The sequence below is a fragment of the Mandrillus leucophaeus genome, unplaced genomic scaffold, assembly GCF_000951045.1.
Source record: "Mandrillus leucophaeus isolate KB7577 unplaced genomic scaffold, Mleu.le_1.0 Scaffold786, whole genome shotgun sequence".
Lineage (NCBI taxonomy): Eukaryota > Metazoa > Chordata > Mammalia > Primates > Cercopithecidae > Mandrillus > Mandrillus leucophaeus.
Genome location: NW_012108541.1, coordinates 949,814 through 960,617, shown reverse-complemented (window position 1 = coordinate 960,617; position 10,804 = coordinate 949,814).

The following is a 10,804-nucleotide window of genomic DNA, read 5'->3' as shown; positions in this document are numbered from 1 at the left end:
GTGGAATGGATAAAGAAAATGTGGTAGATATACACCATGGAATACTACACAGCCACAAAAAGAATGAAATAATGTCCTTTGCGGCAACATGGATAGAACTGGAGGCCATTATCGTAAGCGAATTAATGCAGAAACAGAAAACCAAATACCACATGTTCTCTCTTAAAAATGGGAGCTAAACACTGAGTACACATGGACACAAAGAAGGGAACGACAGACACTGGTGACCACTTGAGGGTGGAGGGTGGGAGGAAGATGACCATTGAAAAACTATCAGGTACTAGGCTCATTAGTTGAGCAATGAAATAATGTTTACACCAAACAACTGTGACATGCAATTTACCCATGTAACAAATCTGTACATATATTCCCTGAACCTAAAACAAAAGTTGCAGAAGAAACAGCCATGACATTAAAAAAAAAAAAAAAAAAGTGAGTGGCAGCTTCTATTTAAATGAGTTTATTTCTAGATGTGAGATTACAGGTGATTTACATTTACTTCTTTACATAAACTTTTTGAATATTTTTATACAAGAATATATTTACTCTTCTTGTCAAAATGAAATAAACATAATTTATCAACTGTGTTTGGCTACTGTGCTGCTGCAGATTACACACTACTTTAGAAAAGGAATCAGCTGACCACATGGGTGAGGTGACTAACGAGGAGTGCATATTAGCTCCTCTGTACCACATCCTTGCTGCCTGGGTCACATTCAATAAGCTATGTGTCAGAAATTAAGCCATTTTCTTTGCATTCGTTGGATATGGTAACTCCTGTTTTGATGCTGAGAGCTGGCAAGCAGATCATAAAGCCTGGAAGACAGACCACTACCTAAGATGATCATAACTGGGTTTTTCCAGTCCTAGTAAAGCACAAGGAAATGCATTCTCAGTCAGCCATGCAGGGAAAAGGAGATTACAGCTGAGGTCCCAGGATGACAGGTGAACTCAAATTAAAATTGAAAAGCAGAAATTCTATGTCCAATTTGATATGTAATCTATGACAATTATTTTCTATAATGTGAAAGGCAATCCATCCACTTGATTATCCAAAGATCACGTTCACCCTATGTGTATTAGGCAATGAAATTAGCAAATTTTCTAAAAGATTTTGCATCCCCAAAAATAAATAAAACTTGGGCCATATGAAGATCACTGAGATAAAAGTCTCCAGCTTCAGATTTTAAAAAATCCAAAATTTGCCTCTGCTAAAAAACTAACACTACCACGCCATCACCACTACTAGTATACCAAATTCATTCATTCTTCATTTGTTTATCCCTTCATTCATCTACAGTGAATACCTAACTATGTGCCAAGCACTATGGCAGGCAGTGAGAGGAGCTTACAATCAGCCCCTGGTTGAAATCCTGCCCCAAATAAATTAGCTAGAAATAAGTCAGAAAAAAAAGAGAGAGAGAGAGAAAGCAGAGTTCTTAGCATCATGAAGCATACAAGTTTGCTCTATTTGCATTTTCAAGCGCTGATTATGTCTTACTCTGCTGGTCAATTAGAGATGAAATAATAAGCCTTAAAGTTGCACTATAATGCAATACATAGACAAATAGATGGTAGACATCATTTAGATATCTGAAACACTGGTGAGTCTAGAGTTTGGTAAATAAATTACTTCTTATAATATTGAAATATTAAAATTAAATATAACCAGTAATACATGAAGATTTGAACATCATAGTTTCCAAAGTAAAATAAAATAAAAATAATACGCTCAAACACAGAACTGACAACACTAACCACAGCCACGACTGGATATAAAAGACACCAAAGCTGAACTTCCCAATCATACTTTAAATCAAACTAAGTAGATTAGGATGCCAAGTAGATGGGATTAGCAGAGCAAGAGCTAACAGCAGTTAGGTTTTTCTCTTAAAATAAAACACATATCAAACTTACATATAATGCATATTTCATATAAGTTAAATATCATTGTAATGCCGTACTTTAAATATCACTGTAATGCTATACTTTAAGTGTCTTTAGAATTGAAAAACTATTTGCATGTTTAAATACATTGAAATTTGGTTTTGGAGCCCAAAGTATTTATTTATTTTTTGCCATCAGGAAACTCTATAACAGTATTTCTTAAACAAAAATTTATGACTCTATTATTAAAGGTCTTCAAATTCTTGATGTTTTAAAAAATATTTCTGTTTTAATTTTTATGACAATCGATAAAAAGAAATGTAAGGACAGTCTGCGTCTTTCAGATGACCCCATGCAACTGCGTACTTCATGAGATTTTTGTGCAGTCGTTTGTATGTACAATTGCGTTTACATCAGTTGACTTCAGGGAAATCTGTATAACCAGAAGGAAGGCCCTATGGTCCAAGTAAGCAGAGAAGTGAAAGAGACGAGTGCCATCTTTGCCTATACCAACTCATATCAATTTATTGGAAATAAGTATGGTCATAAGTATGCAAAAAAAGAATTTTTCTATTCCTGAGCCTAGCAGCAATTGCGTCAGATGCCTATTTAATGAAGATGTCAATTACGCTAACCTTACTTTCAAGCAATGGAGCTTTAAAGAGTTACCAAGTGATACATCTTTCACCTGCTATTCCGAGACTGCTCACTGGCAGAGTTTCACTAAAAAAAAAGACTTACTGAGCCTAATTTCCAAATACAGACTGAAAATTATTAATATTCTTTTGAATAAACAATAGAGGTACTTAAAATACTTATGCAAATGGGTATTTGTTAGGTATGTATTATCAAAATTCAAATACAGAAACAGATGAACCATCCAACTGGATTTGTGGCAGCATCTTTCTACTATAATCCCCTAAATCAACAACTATTTCAGCAAAGCAGAGTCACTCATCCCACTAAAACATGCTGGAAGTGAATTATAACACTGTTCATTTGAATTATAATGGTTTTGTCATCCTGTTTATATTTACTATTTTAGTTTTCTTTGTATAGAGTTATAAGCACAGAAATTATATGTTTGTATATATTAAGTAATGTAATAAACAATATAAGTAATATAAGTAACATAATAAAAGCGATTTCGGTCCACACTGGAAGTCCAGGAATTTTATTTTTCTAAAAGAGGATGAGATATATTTCTCAACTTGGGGGACTCTGCTTTACAATATACATTAGTTTTATCAAGGATTTAAGAGAAAAGGAATGTAGTACCATGGTTCTCTGTTAATTTTTTTTTTTTTCTTTTTTTTGAGACAGAGTCTCTCTGTCACCCAGGCTGGAGTACAGGGGCACAATCTCGGCTTACTGCAACCTCTGCCTCCCAGGTTCAAGCAATTCTCCTGCCTCAGCCTCCCAAGTATCTGAGATTACAGGCACCAGCCACCACACCCAGTTATATTTTGTATTTTTAGTAGAGATGAGGTTTCTCCATGTTGACCAGGCTGGTCTCGAACTCCTGGAGTCAAGTGACCCGCCAGCCTCAGCCTCCCAAAGTGCTGGGATTACAGGTGTGAGCCACTGTGCCGGCCTTTATTTAAATTTTATTTCTTGATTGCAGAGTAAGTGTTTTGCATCCTTGCTTCTGCTTTATTGCCCAACTTCAAAGCTCAGTGGGGCAGGAATAGAGTCAAGATGGCCAGAAATGGTGGGATGCAATCAGGAAAAAGAACCCCTTTTTTAAAAGTCTCTATACTGAATTGTAAAAGCTTTCCTTTTTTTGTCTCAAACTGAACTGTCAGTTTCTGAAGAGATAGGACGGTGCCAACACCCGTTACAACTGAGAGGCTTAATAAATGGGGGTTTACCAAATGAAGGAATGAACCATTCTAGGTCATTCTCTCACTTAGCTTATTCTAGTCTGGTCCAAAGAAAATGCATCCAAACAATGTCTTAATATTGTTATTTTGATTACATAAGACATACCTTCTAAGAAGTGTACTTCTTGACTGATCAAAGAGTCACAATTGGTTATTAAGTGTCAAGATTCTTAGAGACTTACCTCTGGAGGAGGCTCTCTGAATGATAAGAAACAATTCTAAAATGGTAAGAATAGTATATTCAAATTTTCCAGAGAAAATAAAACATGAACTTTTATCCCCTTTCCATTAAAATTATTGACTATGAAATAATAAGTGTAACAACCAAGAGTCAGAAGGCAATATGGAATTAAGATAAGCAGTGCATTAAACAGCAATATTAAAAATGCATTATTTAAATATATATTTTTAAATCCAATAGTTCACAAAAATGAAAAGTTTCTCTACCTCCCCCCAATGTCATATTTTAAGAAAACAGATTTTTTTTCAGTTTCTGGGTGGTACTAACTGAGAAGCCAGCAAACATTCCTAGCTTCATTCTTAAGAACTGATGAAATACATCTGTAAAAATAAACAGTTTTAAAAGCGGAGCTTGCCAAAAAAAAAAAAAGCAAAAGCAAAAAATTGTTTTTGTCATTTCCTCAATACTTTAATAAACAAGAAATCAAAAGTAAAATCCAATAAACTTTATATTACAAGTTGCCTCAATGAACATATACGCACACACACACAAAATCACACAATTGGGTATGAGGACACAGTGTGACAAATGCCTACTCCCATAACATTTAATTTATGACATAGAATATTATGTAATATTGTATACATATAACAATTTTTCTTCTTACTTTTCTCTATAACTGAAACCTATACTGAGCCCTGAAAAAAAAATCTCCCTTTTTTGTTCAAAATCTAAACGAATTCTTATCAGCAGGCTATCTAATGAGTTAAGTGAATCATTAAGCCACTCTTTCAATTTGTGCTTCTGCAGCAAAGAGGCCTTTGGAGCTAAGAAAATAATTTTTGTTGTATCCTACTCTTCTGGACAAAAGATAATTTCCTGCCCAACCCTGGGAGTCACATGATTCTAAGCTAATGGAAAGTCATGTAGAGATCAAGCTCTAACAATGAAAAAGAAACACCCGCATCCCCAACCCCGCACCCCGGCTCCCACAGCCACACAACAAACCTCCATTCACTATGCTAAGGATTCTAAAAAGAAAAAAGAAAAACATAGATGGAAGTCTGCCACAGAAAGTAAAAATCAGAAATGTAAGACTAAGAGGAGCATGTTATTCACATTAGGATCGAACTCAGAAATCAGAGAGACAGAGGGAAGAAAAGGGGAGGGAAAGAGGAAGAACCACTTTAGGGATACAGGGGGAAAATAACTAAAAAGATTTTTTTAGTGTGAATTGAATTACAGAAGACAAAAACTTGGTGACAAAAAAAAAAAAAATAGAGAGTGAGTGTAACTAGAAGACTCAGACTGGATCTTGAGGGTCAGATGAAAAGCAAGCTTGACGTCAAGGAACAGCAAATCACATGCAGACCATAACCCAGAGAATACATTTCACGGATCTGTGTGAGGTCCTGGAACACTCTGTGTTGTAACAGGCTTAGGATTGTAGAAATTGCACAGGATGACAAGTTGTTTGACCTTCTCTCTCTAATCTACATTTTGGCCACTCTTCTAAGTATGCATTCAAAATTACCCAATATTGAATGCATACACAGAACTTGAAAGCTGAGTTTCAAAGAACAAACTAGAACAATACCACTGCAGAAGACTGACCCAAAAAATGTTCTGGAAAAAATCCAAACTGATAAGAATTATGGTTTATGACTTTTATGTTTCATGTCCTATTCACTCAATTTTGGAGTGCTACAGTATAATTCACATCTTTATTACTGCAGAGTTGCACTAAATATTGCATCCAAGTTAGTAAAAATGATAACTACCATTATCTTTAATTTGGCTCATTGACAATAACATATGCAAGATGCCTGTGATGGTACATTTTATGTGTCAACTTGGCTAGACTATGGTGCTTAATTGTTTGGTCAAATTTTAGTCTAGAAGTTGCTGTAAAGGTATTATGTAGATATGATTAACATTTACAATCAGTTGAATTTAAGTAAAGCAAATTACCCTCCATAATGTGGGTAGGTTTCACCCAACGAATTGAAGAATGTAAAGAGCAAAGACTGAGGTTTCTGAGAGAGGAAATTCTGCCTCCAGACTACAATGTAGAAGTTCTACCCATTTCCAGACTTCAGAATCAAGACTACAATATCAACTCTTATTTGAATTTCTAGCCCGCCAGCCTTGCCTACAAATTCCAACTTGCCCACCATCATAATCGCATGAGCCATTTCCTTACATTCTCTTTCTCTCTACAAACACACACACACATACACATATACATGTATATACACACATATATACATATAATAACTTGAGATATAGGCATATATATACCCATATATATCTCTATATAGGTATCTATATATACATATATACAGACACATATACTCTCCCTCTACATATATACATATATCTACAGGCACATGCATACATATATACACACACAATTGGGTCTGCTTCTCTAGAGAACTCTAATACAATGCCCCCAAATCATAACAAAAAAAAGCACTGCATTCATCCTAATATTATGTAAATTCTATAACTTGAGAAAAACATTGACTACCATCAAATTTACAAAGTTTTCAGATCACTCAAAAAGCCTGCCCCGAACAATATGGATGGAGTCCACGAAAGTTCCCTCTATGGTTTATAGCTTTTATTACACATATTGAGAGTTTAAAACAGATTGCACCCCCTACAGGGGAACATTTAGTTTGCATTTCTAAATTACATTTTGGAGTGAGTAGGTGAATTTTATTTACTCTACAATTATGGAAAAAAATCACAAAGAGGATTAGATTGAGCTAAAGTGAAAATGGGTCGGTACACCTGTTTCTGGGAAATAAAAAAAGAGACACCAATGCGATGGAGAGTTTATAAAATACTAATAGGCACCTGGCCTAAATAAAGGATATCATTTGTGAAAACCACGAGTCTTAGGTCTGTCAAAGCATCGAGGACATTATCTTATTTTTAAAGTGCCTTTTAATACATTCATTCTGAATCAAACACAACAGAGATACCGTTTCTAATTAGACCTTTATCTAAGTGATAGGCAACCTAATTAAACAAGAACACATGATAACATAATCTGAATAAAAGCATTTTAGAATCACAGGACTTGAAAATAAATTTTAATTGGATAGGAGAATAATTCAAAGTAGTTTTCCAAGCACGACCAGCAATGGCGGTAAATAACAGATCTAAATTATGATTCATGGTATCTGCCTCTAATGCACAATGTCATTCATTATGAATATTTAGGAAAACTATTTGCAAACAAATTACAATGATATACTGAGCCCAAGGCCCCAAACTTAAAACCCAAATTTCTTCAAGGACAGGAGAATTAACAAAAATGTGGAAAGTTTCAGGTATAAGAAGAGGGTGAGGAGGCAGTGTGCATGCCCCATCAAAAAGCAAGCTTACATTAAAATAATGCAACAACTTTATTCCTTCTCAACAGAATGCATCAGTGCTAGGCAGAATTCAACAAGCAACTGCTAGTTTGTGATTCTTGGACTAGAAAATAGAAGTAAATTAGAATGATAAATACAGGAATTATTAAAGAGAACATGGCCATAAATATACAGGAAATATATACACTCAAAAAAGGAGTTTATGTTTGATAAGTACATTATTCATAATTATCGATATACATTAACCCTAAACCAAAGCTTCTATCATGTGAAAAGTGCAAAATCAGCTGCAGATGAATATCCTGACCCAATTATGCAGGACACTTTGGTAAATCTGTGTAGACTAAAGGCTCTGAGAAGAGAGTTGAACTTCAGAGGGGTAGAGGGGAGGAGAATTTCAGAAAAGGGATTTATAAAGGGATGAAAATATTTGGAAGACATTGGTAAAAAGGAGATACTTGGGAAGGTAAATCTAAGTCACTATAGAAAGAAGGTTGAAGAGATGCGTCTTCACCATCTGGGCCCTCTGTGGAAGAGCTGAAAATACCCCACAGCAACAGGATGTGACTGCTGCCTCATCTGGAAAGACAGATCAACTCAAGCCATCTCAAAGAGGTGAAGGGTAGATGTATAATAGGAGTAGGTGAGGAGAGGAGAATGTATAACTGGTATCATAAGAGGATAGTAAACAGTAAGTCAACAGTAAGTTGAGTTACTTGCTGTTAGATAGAAAACAGTAAGTCAACCTATAAGAAACCAAGCCTTCTCTTCCTTGCAGATGGTCTATCTGCTTCTCTCTGGGCATCATCTCAGATGCTGACTGCTTTTTCTGGTTGTTCCCTCTCCAGTCCCAGATGCTGTTTCAGAATTTTTTAGACCAGCTCCCATGGGTTACTGGCAATATCCACCATGGCCTCACAGACTTCACTCACCACGCCTATGCAGGTGCTTGAGAATACACACTCCCTGACCTAAGAAAGCAAAGCAACTCTGTAGACATTTAAGGGACTTAGCAGTTCAAAGGAGGGAAACCAGAATGGAGAGACAGGCAACTTTTACAAAAGCCAAATTAATGGAAGAAACAATAAAAATGCAGTAAGAATGTTTAAGGGGATACACAAGGAGAATAACTACAAAAACTGAAGGAGAAGGTGCCTATGAGAAACACGAACTCTAAGGCTTAAGTTCCAAAAGGATGTAAAATGAATGGCTGGTATTAAAAACCAAACTAGTAAACTGGAATATGAAGCAAAGGAATTATCATATCACAAAGCAAAAATAATTTAGAAATGTCAATCAGTAGTGAAAATATAACAGGCATACAGGACAGATTCAGGAGGCCTAATAAGCAAATAGCATTTCCAGAAAGAGAGAAAAGGGCAGAAGCAATAATCAAATAGGAAAACTCTGAAGTGAAGAAAGAACTGAGTTTTTCAGATCAAAGGAGCTCACCAAATGCCAGGCAGTTATAAGGGAAATAAAAGACACATTCTTGACATTTTTTATGGTGAAGTTTTAAACTCCAACTAGAAAGAACAAGTCTTTTAGGCTTCAAGACAGCAAGAACAGGATATTTACTTATAAAAGTAAAATAATCAGACGGGCATTGGACCTTTCACATACCACACTGGAACCTAGAATAAGTACATAAACTTTTAAGATAAAAGGACTGCATTCCAAGAATCTTGTGTCCAGGCAAGATATAATCCAGGGGTGTCCAACCTTTTGGCTTCCCTGGGCCACATTGGAAGAAGAAAAATTGTGTTGGGCCACACATAAAATACACCAACACTACTGACAGCTGAGGAGCTGAAAAAACAAACAAAACAAAACAAAACAAAACAAAAATCCCATGGCTGGGCATGGTGGCTCATGCCAGTAATCCCAGCACTTTGGCCAAGGTGGGTGGAACATGAGGTCAGGAATTCGAGACCAGCCTGGCCAATACGGTTAAATCCCATCTCTACTAAAAATACAAAAAAAAAAAAAACAATAGCTGGGCATTGTGGCACATGCCTGTAGTCCCAGCTACTCAGGAGGCTGAGACAGGTGAATCACATGAACCCGGTACCCGGGAGGCAGAGGTTGCAGTGAGCTGAGATCATGCCACTGCACTCCAGCCTTGGTGACAGAACGAGAATCCGTCTCAAAAACAAACAAACAAACAAAAAAACAAAAACAAAAACAAAACAAAACAAAATTTTAAAAACCTCAAAATGTTTTAAGACAGTTCATGAATTTATGTTGGACTGCATTCAAAACTATCCTGGGCCATGGATTAGACAAGCTTAATATAATCCATAAGATGATTGCAAGAAATTTTATATTTATAAGCATTCAGAAAGTAAATCACCACTTATCCTTTTTGGAAAAAAAGGGGGGGAGGTATCAGAAGAGTATTCCAGTTTTGACATATGATAAGCAATCAACGTAATATATCATATTAATAGAAAAAGGAAAAACAAACCAACTGGCCAACTTAATAGATGCAGAAAAAGCGCCTGACAAAATCTAGCATGCTTTCATAAGAAAAAATCACTCAATAATCTACTAACAGAAAGAAGCTTTCTCAACTTGATAAAAGGCATCTACAAGAAACCCACAGCTAACATGATTATGTAAGAACAAATTATTTTTCCCCTACAATCAGTAACAAGACAAGAATGTTTACTCTTGTCACTTCTGTTCATCAGTTGCTGGAGTTTCAGCCAGAGCAATTAGGCAAGAAAAAGAAATAAAAGGCATTCATATTAGAAAGGAAGAAGTAAAACTATCTCTATTTGTATGTGACATGGTATTATATATAGATGATCCTGAGGACTCCATCAAAAACCTGTTAGAACTAGTAAACAGGTTCAACAAGTTTGCAGGGTGCAGGATCAAATACAAAAATCAATTGTTTTCCTAAACACTATCAATAAACAACCTTAAAATAAAATTAAGCAAATAATTCCACTTACAATATCTTCAAGAAGAATAAATATTTAGGAATAAATTTAACAAAAGAAGTGCAAGACTATAAACCAGAAACTACAAAACACTGTTGAAAGAAATGTAAAAAGATCTAAATAAATAAAAAGACAATCCCATGTTTATGGAGTGGAAGAATTAATACTGTTAAGATAGCAATACTCCCAAAATTGATCTATAGTTTCAATAAAATACTTATCAAAATTCCAACAGCCTTTTTTGCAGAAATGGCAAGCTGATCCTAAAATTCATATGGATTTGCAAGGCAACACGAATAGCCAAAACAATCTAAAAAGAAGACTAAAGCTGGAGGACTCACTCTTTTCAATTTGAAAACTTGCTATAAAACTACAGTAATCAAGACTGTCTGAGCCAGACACAGTGGTGTTCACCTGTAATCCTAGCTACTTGGAAGGATCACTTGAGCCCAAAGGTTCAAGGCCAGCCTGGGCAACATAGCAAGACTCACCAAAAAAAAAAAAAAAAAAAAAAAAAAA